This window comes from Ailuropoda melanoleuca, chromosome 2, assembly GCF_002007445.2.
Source record: "Ailuropoda melanoleuca isolate Jingjing chromosome 2, ASM200744v2, whole genome shotgun sequence".
NCBI classification, from domain to species: Eukaryota; Metazoa; Chordata; class Mammalia; order Carnivora; family Ursidae; genus Ailuropoda; species Ailuropoda melanoleuca.
In genome coordinates, this window is record NC_048219.1 from 135814299 (window position 1) to 135840135 (window position 25837).

The following is a 25837-nucleotide window of genomic DNA, read 5'->3' on the forward strand; positions in this document are numbered from 1 at the left end:
CACTTATATGCAGATTTCTTTTTCAATAAATATAGTACAATACTATACATGTATTGTCTTTATGATTTTCTTAATAACCTTTTCTTTAGCTTATTTTATTGCAGAAATAGAATATATAATACATATACAAAATATGTGTTAATTGACTATGTTACCAGTAAGGCTTTTGGTCAACGGCGGCTATTTAATTTAGTTTTGGGAAATCAGAAGTTATACATGGGGGTACCTGGGTGTCTTAGTCAGTTAAGTGTCTGCCTTTGGCTCAGGTCATGATCCCGGGGTCCTGGGATTGAGCTCTGCATTGGGCTCCCTGCTCAGTGGGAAGTCTGCTTCTTCCTTTTGCTCTGACCCTCAGCCCTGCTCGTTCTCTTGCTCCTTCTCTCTCGTCTCTCTCAAATGAATAAATAAAAAATCTTAAAAAAAAAGATATACATGGATATTTGACTATACCAGGAGGGTAACACCCCTAACTCCCATGTTGTTCAAGGGTGAACTGTAGTTTGAAATCTAGGAGTGTGATACTTCCAGCTTTGTTCTTTTTCAAGATTGCTTTGGCTTTTCAGGGTTTTTGTGGTTCCATACAAAGTTTAGAATTATTTATTTTAATTCTGTGAAAAATGCCATTGGTATTTTGATAGGCATTGTATTGAATCCGTAGATTACTTTGGGTGCTATGGACGTTTTAATATCAATTCTACAATCTGTGAGCATGATGTATCTTTCCATTTGTTTGTGTCTTTAATTTATTTGATTGATATTTTACAGTTGTCAGAGTACAGGTCTTTTACCTCTCTGGTAACATTTATTCCTAGTCATTACATTCTCTTTTGATGCAATTGTAAATGGAATTTTCTTAAATTCTCTTTCTGATAGTTCATTATTAGTGAAGCCTGAATTTCCATTAGGGGGTACTGCTTTCCATTGAGGCCTTTATTAAAATATGTGTTTTTAAAAAAGACAATGAGTTAATATATGAGCAACTATTAACATATCTTCTGGAAAACAGATTCTCTGAAGAAGTGAGACAAAACCAGTTACATTTTTGACAAGGATAAGGAAAGTTACAAAGTTTGGGAACCTATCCATAAAGGAGTGATATAGCTGGGACCTGAATATTGTATTTTCTACTTACTCCAGAGGTAGAGCAAGAGCTCATTAACTGGAAAGAGGGGGAAAAAAAAGCATTCATTGGATGACAAATAGGGTGTTGGAAATACCTATATAATTTCACACTGTATTGAAGATGAGGCCAGAAGACATCTAAATTTCCTATGATGTTCATATTAAGACCAAGGGTAAGAGAAATAAAGAAATTCATTACATGAAATAGAAAGAAAGATTTTTAGGCATTATAGTGTTCAATATTTGCTAGTGTTAGAAAAAAAAATGTTGGCTTATGAACGTTAATGGAAATAAATTAGCCCAATAAATTGAATTAAATTATTAGTTAGCATGTAATATAGTGGTGGTATCAATTCAAATGATACGGTGATAAAGTGTATTCATATGCTAAGAATGGACCATGAAAAACTGTAATCATCTGGCATAATTTTTTTTATCTAATCCTTGCATAAAGCTTCATTGAGATCTTATGGCAGATATAGTCATTTAAGCAAAAGCCCTGATGTTAGATTACTATAGGTAAAAGCTACTCTAGAAATGAAACTTTACAATTTGAATATAACAGAACTCATAACTATTATTTTAATCTGTCTAGTGAAATATTTTTTTAGGACATTTATTTGTTTTGTTATCAAATGATGAAAAAAACCATGTAATCCAGACAAACTATTCAAGCTTCCTAAGTACAAGTTTACAGGGCTTCGGAATGGAATTTTTTTATGGTTTAACAAGCTAACCATATTATAAAAAATGTCAGTTTATTCCACAACCATAGAGTTTCAAGTATTATTTTTCTTCTGTATAAGGTCTTGGAATTCAAGTACTAAACAGGAGCTAAAGCTGTGAAAGTGAAAGACAAGACAGCAGTAAACATACATATAGTTGAGGCCACGGGCAGTAAATTGAAGTCTAATAAAACCTAGAGATTTATTATATGTAATAGCAGGAAAATTATTTTAAACTTGAAATGGTCAAGAAAAATTATTGGCATTCTTTCACTGCAGTGCTGACTTGACTATCTATTGACTAGTCAGGCACTTTTCAACTGTGAGGGGTGAAAGGTTAACTTGTAGATTTTTGTCTGGAAGAGAAGCAAATAATGTCTGTCCAGTAGAGCAGGTAACACTGAAGGTTATTGTCTGTGATCATGTTTGATATAAGTAGTTTCATATCTAACACAGAAATCTTATCTTAACATTTCTTTGTTTTATTCCTGTTTTATTTTTAAAGAATCTATGAGCCAGTCATAGTCCTTACTGGTTTCCTTATTAATTAATGATTTAAGTAGCATATTCATTTTATACTGTATGAGAATCATGTTTTTCAACTAATGAAAATTGTACTTTGTTTTGGAGATCATTCACTGAGATGCCCAAGTGGACTCATGATAGAGCCAAGTGAATGGTATTAAAGGAAACATTTGTCCCACGGCTATTTAAATTCAGACATGTCTTTTCTTGGCTCAAATGGCAATCAGTTTTAACTTCTCTGAATCTCTCTTTTCTTTCTTCCTATGGTTGTTTTGTTTCTGGTTCATGAATAATTGAAAATTGATTCCCCATTTGTGGTAGCAATGGACAGGAATTTGGTTTTGTGGTTTGACTATTTGGTGAGATCTCTATTGTATGGATGATGAGCTGTTCTCTAGTAGGTAACGTATGACAGAAAATTTGATTTGTCAGTCTTTTTTGTTTGTTTCTTTAACTGTGAGCTCAAAACAATTAAAATTTTGTGCCTCTTGGGAAGGACAACAACTCCTTGATTTCTGAACAGATGGGTTTTGTGCTTCTCTTTTTACTTTTTATCTTTGGTTGAATTTGTAGAACTGAACCAATAAGTTCTCTTTATATTTATGTTTGTGTTTGTGTGTCTGTAATTCAGAAAAGTACGTACATCTCTTTGACAAATGTGAAGTATTTTCTATCTCTAGCAGATGTAAATAGGTTACATTAAAGTGTTTCTTAAATAAATGGAGTTCTGTTCTGTTTTTTCAAGAATAAGTACTTACATAAATTATGTATTTTTTAAATTCACAGAAAGTAAACTTGTTTTTTAATACTTTAAAAGTTTAAAAGTTCTAGTCCTCTCTCCCACAAAAATAATAATCCTCCATACAGATAGCTAGTTCAGAAATATTTAAAGAATCTAAGTCACAAAATCAAAATGAGTTTTTAGCAAATCCACTGATGTACAATTTTTGGGGGCAGGGACACTAAGGTCTTTAAAAAATTGTTCAAGTAAAATTAAAATACAGTGTTATATTAGTTATAGGTATGTAATATAATGACTCAACAATTCTATACATTTGTCAGTGCTCATCACAATTAGTGCACTCTTAATCACTTTTACCTATTTACCTATTTCCCACCCACTTGCCCTCTGGCAATCACCAGTTTGTTCTCTATACTTAAGAGTCTCTTTTGTCTTCTTTCTTTTTTCACTTGTTTTGTTTCTTACATTGCACTTATGAGTGAAATCATATGGTATTTGTCTTTCTCTGACTCATTTACTTAGCATTATACCCTCTAGATGCATGTTGTTGCAAATAGCAAGTTTTTGTTCTTTTTCAAGGCTGAAGAATATTCCATTGTGTATGTATATGTGTATACATATATATCACATCTTCCTTATCCATTCCTCTATTGATGGAAACTTAGGTAGCTTCCATATCTTGGGTATTATAAATAATGCTACAGTAAACATAGGGGTGTGTGTATCTTTCTGAATTAGTGTTTTCATCTTCCTTGGTTAAATACCCAGTAGTAGAATTACTCTATCATGTGGCAATTCAAGTTTTAGTTTTTTGAGGAACATCCATGCTGTTTCCACAGTAGCTGTACCAATTTCCATTCCTACCAACAATGCATGAGGGTTCCTTTTTCTCCACATCCTTTCCAGCACTTGTTGTTTCCTGTGTTTTTGGTTTTAGCCATTCTGACAGGTGTGAGGTGATGTCTCATTGTGGTTTTGATTTGCATTTCCGTGATGATTAGTGACACTGAGCATCTTTTCATGTGTCTGCTGGCCATCTGTATGTCTTCTTTGGAAAAATATCCAGTCAGGTCCTCTGCCCATTTTTAAATTGGATTATTTGTCTTTTTACTATTGAGTTGTATAAGTTTTTTAAAAAATATATTTTAGATATTAACCCCTGATTGGATCCATCATTTGCAAATATCTTCTCCCATTCAGAAGTTCATCTTTTTGTTTTGTTGATGGTTTCTTTTGCTATGCAAAAGCTTTTTATTTTGGGGGCACTTGGGTGGCCCCAAACGGTTAAGCATCCAAATCTTGCTTTCAGCTCAGGTCATGATCTTGGGGTTGTGGGATTGAGCCCTGCTTCTGGCCCCACACTCAGCATGGAGTCTGCTTAAGACTCTCTCTTCCTCTCCATCTGCCCCTACTCCCTGTGCTCTCTCTCTCTCAAATAAATGAATAAATCTTAGGGGAAAAAAAGGCTTTTTATTTTGGTATAGTCCTAGTAGTTTACTTTTTGCTTTTGTTTCCCTTGCTTCAGGAGACATATCTAGAAAAGTGTTTTTATGGCTGATTTCAAGCAGATTACTGCCTATGTTTTCTTCTAGGAATTTTATGGTTTCAGGTGTCCCATTTAGGTCTTTAATCCACTTTGAGTTTATTTTTGTGTGTGGTGTGGGAAAGTGGTCTAGTTTTATTCTTTCAGTTTTCCCAGCACCATTTGTTGAAGAGACTGTCTTTTTCCATGGCATATTTTTGCTTTCTTTGTCATAGATTAATTGAACATAAAAGTGTGGGTTTATTTTTGGACTCTATTCTGTTCTATTGATCTGTGTGTTTTTGTGTCCATACCATACTGATTTGATTACTACAGCTTTGCAACATATCTTGAAATCTACACGAAGTTTAAGTTTATGAAAAATGTAAATTTGTGTTCATGTAAATTGAATCATAATAATGACAGATGCTTTTATGTAGCAGTGATTATGCTTTGCATTTCTAAGCTTAAATACAATATCTAAATTCTTTGGTAATTCAAAATCTTTATCTAATATTCAGAAGAGTTAATGGATATTACTTTTACATTGAATCTTGAAACAAGGACTACTAAACATCAGTTTAAGTTATATACTTTTGCTTCTTGGTTTCATATGATACAGAGTGGCAGTACTGTTGAATAATTTTATGAACATGTTTATCATTTTTGCTACTTTAAGGTGAGTAAAAGTTGTAGCTATAGAAAGTTGTGTTATGTGTTCTTATAAGCTTTGCTAGTCTGTTAGCATACTTGTATATGCCAGTTTTTATTTTTTTGCTTCCCAGTTTTTTCTGTGAATAGAAGTTATTACGTTGGTGAAAAATTATAATTAATATGGATGGGTGACATTATACCAGGAACAATAATGACAAATATAACTACCTTTTTTTTTAAGGAAGGAATTGAAATTTTTATTGTAAATTATCATATTAATCTAAGTATTATATTAATGCTTTTTCTCTGTTAAAATGTTAGAGTCTTAACAAAGGATAGTAAAAAGTCATTCTCTATCTTCTATATAGTGTGTCTATTATCAGAAGTTTTCTATCTTTTCAGCATAATTGGTTGTTTTTAATGTTGACTGTATCATGTCCTCAGTTGTTAAAGAAAACCTTTTCTTATTTATGAATGTGATGTGCTGTTTCCTTTTTTTTTCTTTAAGATTTTATTTATTTATTAAACAGAGAGAGAGAGAGAGAGAAAGAGCACAAGCACGGGGAGTGGCAGGCAAAGGGAGAGGGAGAAGGAGTTTCCCCAAAAAGCAGGGAGCCAATGTAGGGCATGATCCCAGGGTCATGACCTGAGCTAAAGGCAGGCGCTTGACCTACTGAGCCACCCAGGAGCCCCAGTGTGTTGTTTCCTTAAAATCATGTTGTCCTCTGAGTTTATCTTAAAATATTTTGTTGTTCCCTTGGTTATATAGGCAATAAAATATTGTTTTTCTGTCAAACGTGATCAGCATTAATCTAGTTATAAATCTTTGGATACTCCTGATTTTTGACTTTCAAGTTTCAACCCTAAATTTAGAAAATATAAAATAAAAATTTTGCAACTGAAATATTTTTCGCAACTGAAATTATCCATGAAATTTTCTGTACAGCTCATGGAAAATCGATAAATTTGTTTTGTATGGAACCAGAAAAGGCCCCGAATCTCCAAGGAACTGTTGAAAAGGAAAAACAAAGCTGGGGGCATCACAATGCCGGATTTCGAGCTGTACTACAAAGCTGTGATCACAAAGACAGCATGGTACTGGCACAAAAACAGACACATCGACCAATGGAACAGAATAGAGAACCCAGAAATGGACCCTCGGCTCTTTGGGCAACTAATCTTTGATAAAGCAGGAAAAAACATCCGGTGGAAAAAAGACAGTCTCTTCAATAAATGGTGCTGGGAAAATTGGACAGCTACATGCAAAAGAATGAAACTTGACCACTCTCTCACACCATACACAAAAATAAACTCCAAATGGATGAAAGACCTCAATGTGAGACAGGAATCCATCAAAATTCTAGAGGAGAACATAGGCAACAACTTCTATGACATCGGCCAGAGCAACCTTTTTCACGACACATCTCCAAAGGCAAGAGAAATAAAAGATAAAATGAACTTATGGGACTTTATCAGGATAAAGAGCTTCTGCACAGCCAAGGAAACAGTCAAAAAAACTAAGAGACAGCCCACGGAATGGGAGAATATATTTGCAAAGGACACCACAGATAAAGGACTGGTATCCAAGATCTACAAAGAACTTCTCAAACTCAATACACGAGAAACAAATAAACAAATCATAAAATGGGCAGAAGATATGAACAGACACTTTTCCAATGAAGACATACAAATGGCTAACAGACACATGAAAAAATGTTCAAAATCATTAGCCATCAGGGAAATTCAAATCAAAACCACACTGAGATACCACCTTACGCCAGTTAGAATGGCAAAGATAGACAAGGCAAGAAACAACAATTGTTGGAGAGGATGTGGAGAAAGGGGATCCCTCCTACATTGTTGGTGGGAATGCAAGTTGGTACAGCCACTCTGGAAAACAGTGTGGAGGTCCCTTAAAAAGTTAAAAATTGAACTACCCTATGACCCAGCCATTGCACTACTGGGTGTTTACCCCAAAGATACAGACGTAGTAAAGAGAAGGGCCATATGCACCCCAATGTTCATAGCTGCATTGTCCACAATAGCCAAATCATGGAAGGAGCCGAGATGCCCTTCAACAGATGACTGGATTAAGAAGCTGTGGTCCATATATACAATGGAATATTACTCAGCTATCAGAAAGAACGAATTCTCAACATTTGCTGCAACATGGACGGCACTGGAGGAGATAATGCTAAGTGAAATAAGTCAAGCAGAGAAAGACAATTATCATATGATTTCTCTCATCTATGGAACATAAGAACTAGGAGGATCGGTAGGGGAAGAAAGGGATAAAGAAAAGGGGGGTAATCAGAAGGGGGAATGAAACATGAGAGACTATGGACTATGAGGAACAAACTGAAGACTTCAGAGGGGAGGGGGTGGGGGAATGGGATAAACTGGTGATGGGTAGTAAGTAGGACACGTATTGCATGGTGCACTGGGTGTTATACGCAACTAATGAAGCATCAAACTTTACATCGGAATCTGGGGATGTACTGTATGGTGATTAACATAATATAATAAAATAAAAAAAAGGGAGATGCTAGAAAAATTAGGTTTGATTGATATGCTTATCTTTCTAATTAGCTTACACGATTATTGGATCCAATGAAATACACATTCTGCGTTTAATATAGGAGAAAGGTCAAATTAGAAGATTTATTCAGCCTTCCTTAGGTATATAGGTAAAATGCAGTTGACATAAATGTTTTATTTATTTATTTATTTAGACTTGCAATTACTTTATTTTTTACTTTTTATTTAGATTACATTTAGTTAACGTGACATAAATGTTTCAGATAATGTGAACCTCATGGGACGTATCCTGAATTATTGTCAGTGCCCTTACTGTCTGGACCATATTCATCTCTGTAGGAGAAGAGGTAAACTTACAGATTTTCTTTCTGCAAAGATACAAATAATTTTCAACTAATGGAAGAGATAACCTAAAAGATTATGATTTTTGGATTCTGTTGGGTATTAAATAATTTTGTATTTTATCCAGAAATCTTTGTCTAACATTTCTTTTTTAATTTTATATGTATATTTTTTCTCAAATGCTTTCTGAACCAATCGCAACTTTTTACAATTTCTCTCAGTAATAAATGAGTTAAATAAAATTTTTGACATATGGTTATATTTGAATAAGACTCATTGTTCTTTTTTAACATACATTTTGTTTATTGTGGTAAGATACACATAACATTTACCATTTTAACTGTTTTATAATGTACAATTCAGTAACATTAAATTTATTGAAAATCTCATGTAACCATTGCCAGTATCTAGTTCCAGAACTTTTTCATTATCCCAAATGGAAATCTCTTGAAAATCATACTTAATATAAAAATATTTTTGAGTATTTGTTTTGTTTTGTTTGTTTGTTTTATTTTTATTTTTTTGGCCAGGCTTTATTCTAGGTGCTTGGATATAGAAGTGAATTAAACAAACACCCCCACCCCCAACTCTAATATGGTTTATGTTTTAACAGAGGAGAGGAAATGTAACAAGAGAATTAAGTAAAATATGTAGTATTTTAAATAGTGATAAATGTGGAAGAGAGCAATAATACATGGAAAGGGTTACAAAATGTCAGAGTATGAGAAATTACAATGAAAAAACTTCACTGAGAAAGTGACATTTGAGGAAATATCAAAAACAAAGTAGGGGATTAGCCATGTGAATATTGGGGGCAGAGAAGGACTTCTAGGCAAAGGGAAATTGAGGTGTAAAGACCTGGTATATTTGAGGAACATCAATAGTTTGGTATGAGAGGAATTATCGAGGAGGAGTGTAGTAAGAGAAATTTCAGAATAGAAATGGAACACTTGATTATAAACATAAATCAACAAGGTCATTTGTTTTTAATTTGAATGAGATGGGAAGCCATTGAGAAATGATATGATGTGACTTATGTTTTGAAATAATTATCCGGGAAGCTATGTTGGGAAAGGACCAAGTGAAGCAAGGACAGAAGCAATAGGTCAACTAGAAGAGTATTTCAGTAATTTGGGTGAGAGACAATGATGTCACAGATAGAGTGGTAGATAGAAGGTAGAAGATATAGGTTTCTTCTGTTACAGTTTGAGGGTACATTTACAGAGGGCTTGCTGGGAAAGCACTGTATGTTTGTGTAAGAAATAAAGTACTTGGTGATATCTCTATGCTATTTTATTTGAACGATTGAAAAAATGGAGTTGCTATACTGAAATGAAGAAGACTGTAAGGGGAGCAGGTTTGAGAGGAAAAGCAGGAGCTCAGATTTGGAAATGTTAAGGTTGAGATGTTTGTTAGACATTCTCCTGAATTTATCAAATGGATATATGAATATATAAGTTGGGAGTTCAGAAAACCGATTCATGATGGATATAGGCATTTGGGAACTATCAAAATGTAGATACTGTTTAAGCTCATGAAATTTTATTAGGTTATAAGGCACAGAGTGTAGATAGACTAGAATTAAGAACTTAAGACAGAGCTCTAGGATGATTCAATAGCCAGGAACATGAAGAGGAACCTCCAAAGAGGCTTGAAAAACCAGAGAGGCAAGAGCAAAACTGGTCAAATGATGAAAGACTGGAACTTCTGTAAAGTCAGGGCTGAAGCCAGATCACGGTGTGGAACCAAATTCTCCAGCTATGCACAGGAGAAGAAATAGGATCTTTCACATACCTGAGGTTCAAATTAGACTTTACCTGGCATTCACTTGGGTAAGGCAGAGCAAGTCCAGAACTGAGCCTGCACTGAGCAGGATATAGGTTCTGGGATAATCTGTGCTGCTTCTCACTAATAATTTAAGGCCTAATTTGTGCAGTCCATAGAGCCTCTCTGAATCCATCATGAAACCCTCTAGCAACGAGGGATGAATATGTGAATATGTTAGAAAACAATGCAAAATGGGCTATCAAACAAAAATAACAAGGCAAACGAAAAATCCATTGCCATGAAAAAGAGCATGCTCATGAGTGGAAAAATCATACCCAAGAAAAAACATTCAGATCACCAAAGTAATTTGAAGGAGTTTTAAAACATGCTTGTTTAAAATCTTCAAAGGGCATCCATGTAATGGACAAGAGATTGTAAAAGTACAGATAAATGTGAAGAAAACTAAGAATTACTTTTTGGAAGTGAACCATTTTAAAAATTAAAAAAAAAACATTAACTTTTAACATGAATTAGCCATTAACTTTAAAAATCAATACATAAATTCAATTTGGACATAACTGAAGAAGTGAATTTGGCAATGAGATTAGGTAGATTGCTATAATTCAACAAAAGATCGGGCTTATGAAAGAGAAACTATAGCAAGAAGCTGTAATGTGTATCTAATAAACTTTAGAGAATGAGATAAAAGAATGACTGCATACCATTAAGAACAATGAACGATATTTAAAACATTATAAAGTAAAAATACAGATTTCCTATGCAGAAAAGACAATCACATTAAAGGTAGGGTTTATCTTAGCAACAGTTTATATCAGAAGACAATGGAATATCTTCAAAGTGATGAAGGAAAATGTCTCTGAACCTGTATTTTTATGTCTAAACTATTTTTAAGCTATTACACACACATGCGCACACACACACACACACATCAAAACAGCTTATCACTATCAAGTCAGAATAAAATAAGACCTCTCAAAAAGGAAACAAAAGTGACAACAAAGTTAGTATCCCTTGTACACAGAGTCACCTTTAAATGAAAGGAAAACTATGATGGAATCTGGGCACAAGGGCCTGAGTTATTTCCCTTTACTACTAAGAGAAACTAGTCATTTAGAATATTTATAACACAGGGTGTTAAGCAGAATCCTGTCTTCCCACTAATCAAGTTAAAATGAGTCTTAAGACAAAGAAATTTTTCCGCATGATTGAAAGTAATAATTTTTCTGTGCTATGTTTTCTTGCCATTTAATGTCCATGGAAAGTACTCTCCACATTTATAAATGTAAATTTTTATGTTTGTTAGTATCATGAAACACTTAGAAGAGTATGAATCAGAATGTGTGGCTAGTTTTTTAAGATTATATTGGCTCCTTAATTAGATTTATTGTAAATATTTCAGATTTAACTGAATTTCAAATTAAAACCAAAATACTGGAGTTTAAAATAGAGGTGTATTGAAATTGTTTTTATCAGAACTATCCTTTTACCTCACATTATGAAGACTCTGGCAGGATTTTTATTATTTACAACAATAGCTCAGAATTTTGTATTCTCTTTCAAAAGTTTAAAAACAAGCTTAAATAAAATGAACGTTTCTGAAATGTTTGTTCTTCAATCACTCCACAGACTGTCATTGATAACATATTACACCAAGAAGAAAAGTAACCCCAGGCAGAAGGAGTGGGATTCTAGAAAGAAAGGTGAGCAACATATAAAGCACTTTGAAAAAATTAAAGGACCTTAAAATAAAATAACAAATACATTCATACTTCACATGGTTTGGCATAGGAAGTGGGAGTTCAAAAAAAGGTTAAAGCTTGTTAAGATCCTTTTCTTTGGGGGTTGATATGCTGATTTATTTTAGAATGTTTTACTAAAATATTAATGTAAGTGTGTCTATTGGTTGTTATTGGTAACCATTAAAAGAACAGAAAAAGGACATCTAACTCCTATACCTTTATGTATTCTTAATAAAAAATTCTTAAATCCTTACGTGAAACAATTTAGTATATTGCTCATGTATACATGTATATATTATTTATGTATTAGATGTATGGTAAAGTATAAAATGTTATTAGGAAACATACACACCAAACTCATGATAGTGATTGTCACTGATGGAGGGTACTTTCAGAAGGGAATGGGCATATGGCTTAATGAGAATGCTTTCTGTCATGCAGCAGAGCTTTTAGGAAACATATCATTTCAGAGGCATAGGGTAAAGTGCAATGACATAGCTCCTTTTCCATCTAGGAGTGATTTGGGGAAAACAAAGAGGAGAAAGAGACAGGAGCAAGAAGTCATCAGTCTGTGTCTCCTGAACTTTCATGTCCAGGTTTCACTGTTGAAGGGTAGCATCAAGGAAAGTGAGATAAGTTGAGGGTAGAGTATTCCACTATTCCAGATTGATCTTTCAGTTCCTGCGTAGAAGGCTCTCTCAGAAGTGGCCTAGCACCAACTTGAAGCATGACTATGATAAAATGAACTTAAAAGTTTATCTTCTCCTACTGCTGAAGTTGACCTTGATGTTTCTCTTTTTTAAGTGTCTCCAGTCCTCTATGGTGTGAACGGTGACTTAAGTGCAGCAGAGCTGCTGTAACAAGGTGACTTCAAAACGGAGGCTGAGGCAGAGGATGAGGCTGCTGGTGGGAAGGTACAGTGAGGCAACCAACATGACAAACAGTTTGGCTATTTTTTAAAAAAACTTAAACACATACCCACCATCCCACCCAACAATTAGATATTTCCTTTGCATAAATGAAAAATACAGTCACAAAAATATTTGTACCTGAGTGTTCATAACAACTTTACTGGTAATAATGGCCAAAGCTGAAACCAATCCAAATGTACATTAATCAGTGAATGAATAAACAATTTATATTACATTCATATTTAACACAAACAAAAACCAAATTGTTGGAACATTCAAACACTTAACTAAATCCCAAAATAATTGTGAGGAATAGAAGAATCTAGACAAAAGAAAGTGGATAGTATTATTCAATGTATATAAAATTCTAGAACTGGAAACAAATCTAGAGTGACAGAAAGCAAATAAATATTCTCCTGGGAAGTGAAGGAGGATATATGATGGGGTTTAGATTATGAAAGGCCCAAAAGAAACTTTGAGAATAATAGAAATGTTTATTATTTTGATTGCGGTATAATTACTTGGGTTTGTACAAATGTCACAACATATCAACTTGTACAGTTAAATATGTGCAGTTTATCATACACCAATTATATCTCAGTAAAGCTGTAAAAAATATTTAAAATGTGCCAGCCCTCTGCAAAGAGTAACTGAGGTTTTGTGCTATACATGTGCTGTTGGTATAAAGCAGTATACTACCATTCTAGCCTACTGTGAGAAAACATATTCCCCCTGTCCTTTAAAATAGTCCTTTAAAATAGTTCTTTAACATAGATTCCATCACACAATGCAAACTATGTTTATTTTTATTTTTTTAAGATTTCACTTATTTATTTGAGAGAGAGAACAGAGAGAGAGAGAGCGCATGAGCAGGGGTGAGGGGCAGAGGGAAAGGGACAAGCAGACCCCCCCCCCCAGCAGGGAGCCCGATGCAGGGCTCAATCCCAGGACCCTGAAATCATGACCAGAGTGGAAGGCGGATGCTTAACCTACTGAGCCACCCAGGCACCCTCATACTATGTTTTAAAGAAAATATAGCATGATTATGCTAATGACAAAAACTAAAAAGATAACTCAAATTCATCATATATTGATGAATGACAATAACCAATGTTAATGAGTATTTCAAGAAATGCTTACTCCCATCCAGTGCCAATGGTAATAACTTACTAGAAAAAATTATGACAATGTTGATCACAATTCTAATTTTGCAATGATTGTTGACTGACATTTAAAATTAGACTCATGAAATAATTATGGATGTTCATTGTAATTAAAATACAATATTAACACAGGCTAGCTATCCCTGGGTCATAAAATAAAAGATATTTCAGTTTTTCATTTCATTCATCTTTATTTGTTAAAATTTTCTGCCATCAGCATGCATAAATCTTGGGATAAGTCAGTTTCCCTGACTATCCCAATGAAAATAATAACTCTCCATGTATATCTCACTTGCCATCCCCTTGGCCTGCTTTATTTCTGTTCGAAGTACTTACGCCTTCTGGCATCCTTTTTGCTTGTTTGTTTCACTATTTGTTTATTCCTATATCTTTCCAGCTAGAATTTAAGCTGCATGAGTGTGAAAAATTTTTCTGTTTTTTATGGCTCTACTGAGAATAGTTCCTGGCATGTAACAGACATCCAATAAATCTTTCTGAATATGAGAAAAATAGCAATAAGTGCAATTTAAAAATTGATATAATCAGTAGGAAGGCAAACTCTTTTGTATCTTGAATTGGTTCAAGGCAGAGAATGATTGTGAAATAAATAAGACTATTTTTTCTCTTTCAGTTTGCATTTCAAAGTACAGTAGTCCCCCTTTTCCGTGGATTTGCTTTCTGCAGTTTCATTTACCCGCTGTCAACCGAGATCCAGAAGTGGAAAGGTGACCTTCCTCCTGACATACTGTCTGAAGGTCAGTCGAGCCTAATGCTGCATCATATACTTGCATCATTCACTGCACTTCATCCCATCATGTAGACATATGTATAGAAGGAATAGTAGGTAAAGTCGGTAAAGTATGTAAAGTGCTTTTACTCTGTCTTCCTAGAAGCAGAGGTAAAAATGCAATCCTATTTTAATATAACTGTTCTATGCATTTTAGTATTTCCCTGCCTTTATCTATAAATGCTGTTTTCTCTGCTTGCAGTACATACACAGCCATGCCTCTCTGGCAAAGGGGCAAACTCATTCTTCATGCCAGAGCTCAAAAATTTCTATTTTGTAAAATCTTCCCTAACCTCCATTTCTCTGGCTACTGTCGCTTACGGTATTGCTGCACTACATACATCACCATGTGGGCACACTTACCTTGGTTATTTTAACTCTTCATCGAAACAGCTGTCTTTCTTCCCTTATAGAAAGTATTGTGCCTTGTTCATAATGTATGCAAAAAAAGCAGAGTCTGACAACACTATAGAAAAGTTCAATGTGTTTTAAATAAGTGAATGGAGGGGTGCCTGCGTGGCTCAGTCAGTTAAAGATCTGCCTTCAGCTCAGGTCATGATCCCAGGGTCCAGGGATCAAGCCCTGCATTGGGTTCCCTGCTCAGTGGGAAATGGGCTTCTCCCTCTCCTGCTGCCCCTGCTTGTGCTGTCTCTCTCTGTCAAATAAATAAATAAAATCTTTAAAAATAATAAAAAATATAAGTGAATGGATATAGGGATGAAGGAATATCAGGTTTTAACTGGACATAAAGACTTGGTATTTCCTGAGGAATATGGAGTTGAAACAATGGAAACAACACCTTAATAAGTGTGAAAAAAAGAGACATTAATAAGTAATAATTAAATTTTATTTTATTGTTAGTAAGTAGCTTCATGGAGGATACAAACTGAGAGATAGGGGAAAAAGAGATCCTTTTATGTGAAATAAAATGTAATAATTTTGGTTTTCCCCCCTCTGTATTAGTGTTATTATAAAATGATCCATTTACTTGGCATATCCTCTTAAAGATCTTATTATCTCAGTTAAATTGGAAATTTCAGTTGGAAATGTTAATAAGAAAAGTTGATATGAGGTAACAGGGTATTAATTGCCATGTACCTTAATGATAATTTTCATTTGTTTAATAAATTAGAAAAAAATATCTATCTATATTAATCATATAATTCTCTATTATGCATCTAACAGAGTATCAATAGCAGTAGTAAAATAATAGACTACTATTAATTTAACCAGCTTTTGGTAAATGGTAAATGGCAATTTATGCTGATTTTAGGGGAAATGGGGGGGGTTTGTTAAATGATAGATTTCTTTCAAGTCAGCCTAAATATCATTAATGAAAATAAAAGCTCAGTGCCCTGTGTTTTTATGAATCTCCTAAGTGATGCATCCACGTTTATACACCATTGAATGAGGCCACATTGTTTATGTTAATACATTGAGTAGGATAACCCTGAGATCATTCCAATGAACATTTGCTTTAATAAAGTCTTCAAAATTTTTTTAATAAAAGCTTTATTGAGATAAAATTCACTTACCACGCAATCACTGATTTAAATAAATAATTCAGTGAGTTTGAGTATACTTAACAGAGTTGTTCAACTATAACCACAGTCTAATTTTAGAACATTTTAATGCTGTCCCAAAGAAACCCCAGACCCATTGGCAGCAATTCGCCATTCCATCCCTCCCCAGCCCTAGGCAAACCCAAGTCTACTTTCTGTCTCTCTGTATTTGCCTGTTTTGGACAGTCATATGGAATCATATAATATGTAGTCTTTTGCTACTGGCTCCTTTTATGTGTCATAATGTTGTCAAAATTTATTCATGTTATAGCATGTATCAGTACTTTATTACTTTTATACTGCTGAATAATATTCCATTGTATGGATGTACCAAATTTTGTTTATTCTTTCATCAGTTGATGGACATCTGAGCTGTTTTACCTTTTGACTATTATGAATAATACTATTAGGAACCTTCGTGTACAGGTTTTTTTCTGGACATAGATTTTCATTTTTCTAAGGAATAAACCTAAGAGTGAAATGCTGGGTCAATGGGAGCTTTTGAGGAACTGCCAGATCATAGTCTAAAAGGCCTGCATCATTTTACATTCTCACCAGCAGTGTATTAAGGTTCTAATTTCATCATATCCTGTCAACATTGTTATTATCTGTTTTTTTTATTATAGGCATCTTAATGGGTATGAAGAATAATCTCATTATGGTTTGGATTTGCATTTTCTTGATGGCTAATTGTGGAGAGCACCAGCAAGCTGGGGGAAGGGCAGAGGGCGAAAGAGAATCCTGGAGCAGACTGCTTATTAAGTGTGGAACCCCATGCAGGGCTTTATTCCAGGATTCTGAGATTATGACCTGGGCTGAAACCAAGAACTGGTGGCGTAACCATCCGCGGTGCCCGTGCCTTGTGAATTTTTTTTAACTAGACATTTAGATATCATAATGTAGTGACACTGGAAATCCGATTTTCAACTTCCCCTAGAGTTTGTGGCCTTTTTGACTATTGAAAACTGAGTAGTCCATTTGTTTAGTGACTTACTCTTTTCAGAGATTTTATTCCTTGTAATGTGGTCACTGAAGTCTGTTCTTAGCTTGTGTTCAGCTAGCATTTTGACAGAGATTTTGTTGAGTACCAACACCTAAAACAAATGAACCCCCTCTCGCACCTCCCGTAGTCTTTGCAGACTGGCTCTGTGCCAGGATACTTCATTAACAAATGGTAAAGGCTTAGAGTTCTCTCAGATATTTCTGAGCATGCATCTTGCACTGGACATGCACATGGCTTTCCGAATTCCCCCTTATTAGTGTGTGCTTTTGAAAGCCCCAGTTTCCCAAAGAAACTCTCCCTTGCTTTTCCTCACAGGCCTCAGGCAGTCTGAGAGGACTGTAATCTTTTGCTGCTGATCATATCCATTTTAGGATGTTTTTTGAGGAATTACCCTATTTTCCATTCCTGGGTGAATTTCTAGGTGAAACAGAGACTAGTGCCTTGTGTCAGTCCTTCAGAGAGCCCTCTCACTGGTTAGAACAGGTGTACACAAAAACTTATGAGTCAGGTCTGCTCACTCCTGCCACAACCAGGGACCAGCGTCCCACACTGGAAATACAAGACTTCCATCTTTCTGACTCTTGCTGAACCAGGGAGGGGGTGGGGCAAGGGCAAGTTGTTCCTCCATTTTAAAGTTGCTTTGTCTTGGGGCGCCTGGGTGGCACAGTGGTTCAGCGTCTGCCTTCAGCTCAGGGAGTGATCCTGGCGTTATGGGATCGAGCCCCACATCAGGCTCCTCCACTATGAGCCTGCTTCTTCCTCTCCCACTCCTCCTGCTTGTGTTCTCTCTCTCGCTGGCTGTCTCTATCTCTGTCAAATAAATAAATAAAATCTTTAAAAAAAAAAAAGTTGCTTTGTTTTGATCTAACATTTTCTTGGCTGCTGTAAACCTTTGTTTTTCAGAGTTCTAACAAAATTGGTTCTAATAAATTCTGTGTTTTTGATCTGTTGGGGGACAGGAGCCTGGACCTTCCTACTCCATTGTTTTTCTAGCATCATGTTTCACATTTTAGTTGGGAGTATGGACCCTGATGGTTAAAGATGTTCTTCTAGAAGTTTTTGTTTTATGTATTACATTTATGTCTTATGATTCATTTGACTTAATTTTAGTATATGGTGCAAAGGGTGGATCAACGTTGTATCCATACTTTTGCATATGGGTTGTTCCTATTGTTCCAGCACCATCTGTTGAAAAACCTATCCTTTCTCTACTGTGTTTCCCCTACCCCTTTGTCAAAAATCAGGTGTTCATATCTATTTACATGTCTGTTTCATTGTTCTATTTCATTGACCCATTTATGTCAATATCACGTAGTCTTGTTTACTGTAGCTTTATCATTATACTTGAAATCAAGTAGTTTTAGTAATCAAAATTTCCTCTTTTTTTCAATAGACTTTACTTTTTAGAGCAGTTTAGGTTCACAGCAAAATTGAGTACAAAGTATAGAGATGGGGTGCCTGGGTGGCTCAGTCATTAAGCTTCTGCCTTCGGCTCAGGGCGTGATCCCGGCGTTATGGGATCGAGCCCCACATCAGGCTCCTCTGCTGGGAGCCTGCTTCTTCCTCTCCTACTCCCCCTGTTTGTGTTCCCTCTCTTGCTGGCAGTCTCTCTCTGTCAAATAAATAAATAAAATCTTTAAAAAAACAAAAAAACGAAACATTATGTTTGTTCAAATATCACCTCATTTGAGAGGCTATATCTAACTATCCAGTATGAAACATATCATTCTCTATATTATTTAACCCTGTTTGATTCTTTTGTTTTTTGCTCTGTACCATTTACTTCCTGTCTTGGTTTATTTCAGTTTATTTATTTTATTGTCTATCTTCCCACCACTAGACTGTGGGTTGTGTGATAGTAAGGATGGTGTTTTGTTTGCTGCTATATCCTGGTGCTTAGAATAATGTCTGGCATGGAGAGGGTGTCCGGTATGTAATATTGAGTAATGATTATTTTTGAATGAATAAATAATTTTTACCAACCATACTAGCCTGCAGATACTGAAGTGCTGGCAAGTGATGAGCTAAGCATTGTGATTTCCTAAGAAATGAGTAGGTCTTTTTGATACTGTAGTTATGAAGTAGTCAATGTAAGAATCAAAATCTACTCTAACATGTCAGGTTTTCATGCTCCCACAGGTTACGCTAAATTTAATGTTTGGCCTAAAATCATAAGACTGCCTTTAGATCTATTCCTTGCTGCAGTGAATTATTTAACTAAGTTTTGTATGAGTCTTCATTTACCTTTTTGCTTTCAACCATATAGATGAATCACTGATTGAAACGAGAATCATGAAACTGTTGAAAATAATCAAGATAATAAACAAACTGGAAGAACCACAACCTTTCCAGGTGTATGAAAAGATTTGGCCTTGTCTCTGAGACTACTTTGACACAAAGAAGGCGGCATTTTTTAACTATAAATAATTAATCAGTAACAGTAATTATAGAATCTTAGTATATCCACCATTGCTACCTTATATATCATTTTTGTTTTTGTGAAATTACAGACAAGTCCAAATATTTCTGTCTTTTCTTTGATGAAAACCAGAGTAGTAATTTTATGTAAACGTTGCATTTACAACATGAAACATTTCTGAAAGAAAAATCTCAAAAACTCCTTGCAAATGGAAAGAGAAAATTCTTGGCAAGGAGCAATGTAATTTAAAATAAAAATAAACAAATGAAATCTTGCTTGATGCTCCTTCAAAATAAGTTTCAAGAATCACCTTCAAAAGTTGAAGTTCTTATAATAAGAGAAAATTTAATGAAGCTCTTTTCTATAATTATAGTTAAACCTCTTTAAAGGCAAAAATGTTACACAGCTAAAAAAAAGTTTCCCTGATTTTCTGTTTTTGCACAGTTAATTCTGAAGCTTAAAATTATTTATATTCAAAACCAGGAGGACACGCCACTACTAAACATTCCAATCTGCTATTAATTAAAAGGGACATAATATATACTATTTTTTCTATTCAAAACATTGCATCTAGCTGCTTCTATACTAAGCCATCTAAAAGCAAACACAAAATGAAACTAAACACAAACAAAAATAGAAAAAAGCAAACACATTTTTTCCCCTTATTTTGAATTATTTTTATCCACATTTCCTTTTCATCCTTACTAATCTGTTATCTCTTTTGTTGGCAAGCAGTGTGTCTTATTCTTATTTATGCATACATGTCCCTATGTATCAACTTCCTTATTTCCCAGGACATAGAAGAGAATTTTGCATTTTAATATTTCAATAGATAGATATTTTATTTTTAAATCCACAATCCACAAATAGATTTCTGTGGTGCATGGATTTGATGTATGATGAAGCCAATAAAGGACTGTCTCAGAATGAACAATATATCAATGGCCTCATGACAGCTAGATAGATTAATTCAAATTAATACCAAAATAGACCATGATGTATTAGTTTGCCAATAGTACTTCATCTTCTCACTTTTCACATAGAGGAAATAGGAATTCCCACTATGCAATGTAGATAATATTTAGAAACGTTTGCATTCTCAAATTTGAGTGACTTGTATAAATAAAATCCATGAAAACATCTGTAAGAAAAAACAGAATTATATTACCTTTTTTTGTGTGTGTGACAAAAGGACCTGTTTAGGAGACATCAATGTAAGTGGTAAAAAGCTATTAGAAATTTCCTTAAGCTGAAGTGAAAAAATTTCTACTTTCAAGTATACTTTCAATATACTACTTTTGAGATATAGAAGTCCAAAGTTCAGTTTTCAGGAGAAATTAATTTTTCACATTCTGGCGTCAAGAATATGCATAGTCTTAATATCTGTCTGTGATTAGAGGGAAAGTCACGAGACAAAGGCAAGCTTTGGAATAATTTAAAAGACCCGGTCTCTGATCTTCCAAATACTTGAAAGAAATGGAAAGAAATATCTATATGAAAAACCCTGTCATATTTAGAAAAGTTACTTTATCTCAATCATTTAGATGCCTTTAGGAAAAATGAATATAAAACTGTTTTAAACAGTAAACCTGATATTAATTGCTAGCTAAAATAACTAACAGTAAATTCGGTGTCTCAGTAAATCTTTTGACTCTGCCTCTTTCCATGTGTTGGTTTCATCAGTGAGGCTGTTATTAAGATTATTAGTTCCAGGCTTTGTATCAATTTATCACAGTAAAAGAGAATGGACAGTCATTTAAAGAATTAATTCCAGAAGATACAAGAATAATTACATCATGGTTTCCTGAAAACATTTTCTCACATCTCACATCCCATACTGGCTCACATGTCCATTCTTAAACCAATCACTGATGAGGAAGGATGGGGTTAGTATCTATTCACTTGGGCCCAAGTTATCTTTTGGAGGGGAAGTAGGCTTCTTCTGGCATGGGGAATATATGAGGAAAGAAATGATGCCTATACCAGCCAAACAAAAAAGGAACTCTGCTAAAAATGAGATGAAAGGGAGGAATGAGTAAAATTTCTATTTACAAGTTTTGAGCTATAAAAGTCGAACACATGGTAATGTACACTATAATCATGTATATATTATTAATGACTATAAAAATACATCTTCATATTGTTGATGCAAATAGATTAATTTTTTTTTTTGAGAACTGAGTCTTACAGATAAAATTCAGCTTCTGCACAATATTGGGTTGGTGTGGTCAATAATTTTGTTCCCGGTACAGAATCAGATTGCTATAAAGGTGACAAAATTTCCTATTATTCCCCTCCCCCAAAAAAGAAAAGATGGCTAAGACATATTTAAGCTGGCCTATAAAATAATTAATTGAAATGTTATTCCTTACTTTATGTGTTCTTCATATATAATGAAGTTCAGCCCAGACCCCCAGAGATTACATGTATATCCAATTGGGTCCATTCCTAACTCAACTCTATTTAGCACTGAAGATTAATGTCCTTCAACCTGCAGACTCTACTTTTCTCAGTTCCAAATCCATTAATAAATTGGAATCCCATCTCTTCTTAGCAAGTGAAATTTGGAATATTAGATGAATTCTCCACGTAAAGTACATGTTGTATTTGGACTCCCATGCTGTAGTGGTTAGAGACATACTTGGGTCCTTAAACTCCAACTTTCCCACCTCCACTTCAGCCACCGTACACTTTGCTATTTGTTGGAAGATAACACAGGCCTTCTGGCCATGTGTTTCCAGTTAAGAATAAAAAAAAAAAAAATAGAGGAATATGTGTTGTAATCTAGCCTTCTAGTGCCCTCTTAGCCCAGTTGATCATTCCATGTTCTGCTATAACAAAGGAAAAAAAAAAAAGAAGGGATTATAATTAGTGGGTTTTTTTAACTTATTCTTTGATTAATTAAAAAAAAAAGTTTTTCCAGTGCTAATTCTACCAGAGTTTTGGGAGGCAGGTGATCTCAGTCTTCCACCTTTCTTGATGCTTCTTGTGACACATTTCTAGGTGATTTGTTCCTACACTTATTGTTTAAGTTGCAACAGTCATTTTTGAATGTTTAAACATTTGGTACCTATTTTGGGGGCTAATCCGCATTTCTCTTATTGCTATTCTAGTTGCATTCTTGTTTATAAGAAAAATTGAGACCTATGAATGCCCACACAGCAATGGCAAAGAAGGAATACTTATGGCGGGAACTAAGAAGGAGTGCCATCCTTACAACTGATGTATTTTTATTTTTCAGTATTACATTATTAAATTTAATTATGAATTTCTGTTTTCATTTAAAGGACAAGTAAGTTGGGGCTATTACTCTTATGCTGGAAGGAGAAGAAATACCCCTCCTGACTTAGACCAGAGTACTGAACTCCATACTGTTCCTATTCCTGTTTCTTATTGTTTTTCTGTAACAACCTGTGATTTCTGCTCTAAGTCCCATTATTTACTGCCTCTCAACTCCAATTTCACCTTTTATTGTTTAGGGCTCCATCTGCCTAGCCTTTGCTTGGTTCCTTTTTACCAGGATACTATACCTTATTTCTGAGTTACGTGACTGTTGGCAAACTGTGGTCTTGCCTTACCCTGGATGGATAATAGCATTCCAATTTTCAGGAATCAAACCCTGTCATCCTGCTTCCCATGCTCTAAAATCCTTTTTTTTTTTTCATGTTCCTACTAATTATAGGGAAGTTTTGGGATACAGACATCATAAAGCAGGGCAACATTTTCTTCATACTCTTAGATTCTGGGGATTGTACATATCAAGTGATGTCAGATGTAAAGATAGAGTAATTCCTCTATTCTCAATTTTACTCCTCTCTTTTCCAATCCAGAGTTTAAGTCACAGAATGTCTTACGGTCTAGGTTACAGTATTTAAAACAATCCCATGTATTTGCAGGGTATTCAAACGTAGGGTCTAAGTCTAACCTATCTAATTAAGGAAGTGGGTAAAGTCACCTTCAGTTCTAAAAACTGCTGTATATTTTTCGGTTCAAATATAAATGTGATCTTTATAGTATATTAATATCAGAAGCTTAAATATTACTTTCAATTTGGTATATTGGTTAGGATGTTGCTAGCTGCTATTCAAATAAACCCTAAAATTTAGTAGTTTATCACTCTAGAAATTTTTTTACACATGCTATATCCGAAAACATGTGTTCAGTGGGCAGGCTTGCATGAGGCAATTTAAAGATCCTGGCTCCTTCCATGTTATGGTACTTTATCATATATGGCTATGGATACTTTCTCTTCCAGCTGGAGAAGGAAAGAATTCATAACATCTTCCTGTTTTATCCACATTTTAGCCTAGATGTGACGCAAGTCACCTCTGCTTACATTCTTTGGATCCCAGGAGAAATGGAGACTTAAGAGGGTGGGACAGCCCCTTTCCAGAAATCAGTCTTTTCTGTGAAAGGAGAACACAAATTGTTAGAGGACCAATAGCTACTGGTCAAAAACAGTGACATTATTAACCAGAGAGGTTGTCTTAATAATCACTCTCGGAAAACGCAAACACACACTCATCTTGGAAAATATTTCATAACCCCAAAGAAGTGACATTTGGAGCTTGAAGCACTTGGATACTTCAGCTTCTACTGCAAACCGAAGAACAAAAAGATGCTGAGAAACTCTATTTTACTCAAAAATCCACTTTTTAATGAAAACCCAGACTTCTAGTCATGCTGACAGTGTGAAGTAGTCCAGTGAAACCCACAAAAAATGATTTTGAAAATTGAAAAAAAAAATTAAACAAACTCAGTGTTTTGAAATAGTGAGATGTTAAACAAAGCAAGTAGGAACAACAGGAGGGGTTGCCTTTGAAAGATCACTGTGGTAAAAATTACAAGTATGTGACTTTTCTTTTTTGTCGGAGAATACTTTCTCTCCTTCCCCGCTCTGCTCAGCTCCAGTACCAGAACAGCATAGCCTGACTCCCTCAAGGTACAAGTGGACAACATTTGAGGTTAATAGAATATCTGGAAGCCACAGAGCCACATATGGGGTAACTTCTCAGATCTTAATATAATTTAAACTACATATGGTCAGGGAAGTTTGCTGGTTATCCATTTATTGCTTCTCAGCTCCAAATTTATGTTTTATTGTCTACTCTACAACAGTGGATGTGGGCCTTGTGAATAAATATTTTGTTTTCCAGCTGACGGTAGCTTTGTTAGTAGAGAGCACTGGATAGGCATTGGAGGAGGGAGGAGTTGTGCTTCCTGATCCTAGGGTGCTCCCAGTCAGCCTCTTGCACAGCTAGCTTCCCAGGCTCACTCGAGCTTCTGCAATGTGGGTGGCATCTCGGTGCTCCGTTCCTACAGTGCACAGCACTGGAAGCCAGCATTTACCTTAGCATCTCTCTCAGGCAGATACCTTGCAGTGAAACACCTCTCCTTGAGGAGCTTTCCCTGGCATTCTAGAGGGTGGATTTCTGGCAAATTCTGCCTACACAGTACCACAGTGAATTTCTCTATCACCCGGTATGCCACAGCTGTGCCTTTCCAGCAAGATCTGCATCTCAGCCTCTTCCTTGGACTTCAGGTGTTAAGATAGGATTTCTTGTCAAAGCTTGCCTTTTCCTGCACAGAAACCCTGTAACATTTTTACACGTGCTGTCTGTAGGAAAGTGGGGCAGGGGCTGGAGAAATTCACACAAAGCTGCTGCAGAGGAGCTCGTAAGTGTGTTTCCAGGAGATCTTTGAAAAGTTACACTGCTATGAGATTTTTGAAAAGAAGACACGTAGGTCAAGCTGCAGACTTTTTGTTAAAATTGAAAAATTTTGGAACAAACCATCTGAAAGGAGGCAGGGGTTATGTTCATAATTTTCCTCTTCTTAAAAATTATGTTTTATGGAAAACATCTAAAATGAAATTTTGGAATACTTTGTGAAATGACTTGAAAGAAATGGTATATTCTCTATTTCAACTAATAAGGTTATGATGATACTTGATTAGTTGTTCAATCTGATTAGACCAACTGCCTTTAGTAAAATCCATTAGGAAGTGTTCACTTCATCTCAGACCAATGAGTTAGTGTCAGTGGAGTTCAGCTAGTGTTGGGGGTAGGGATGGACGTGGGAGAAGGGTACAGCTGGGTATTCTCAAATCCCGTTTTCCTTAATAAGTGAGATTCCTATTCTGTAGCGTTTGAGTCTGTAGAGACCCTGAGGAAAATTTGCCTGTGCAGCAGAGAAACCCAGAGGGAAGAAACCTGATTGTTCACACTTACGATTGATCAGTGTCTTGGGAGTGTTCTCAGGAGGTGGTATAAAATCCATTATATCTTATTTTACT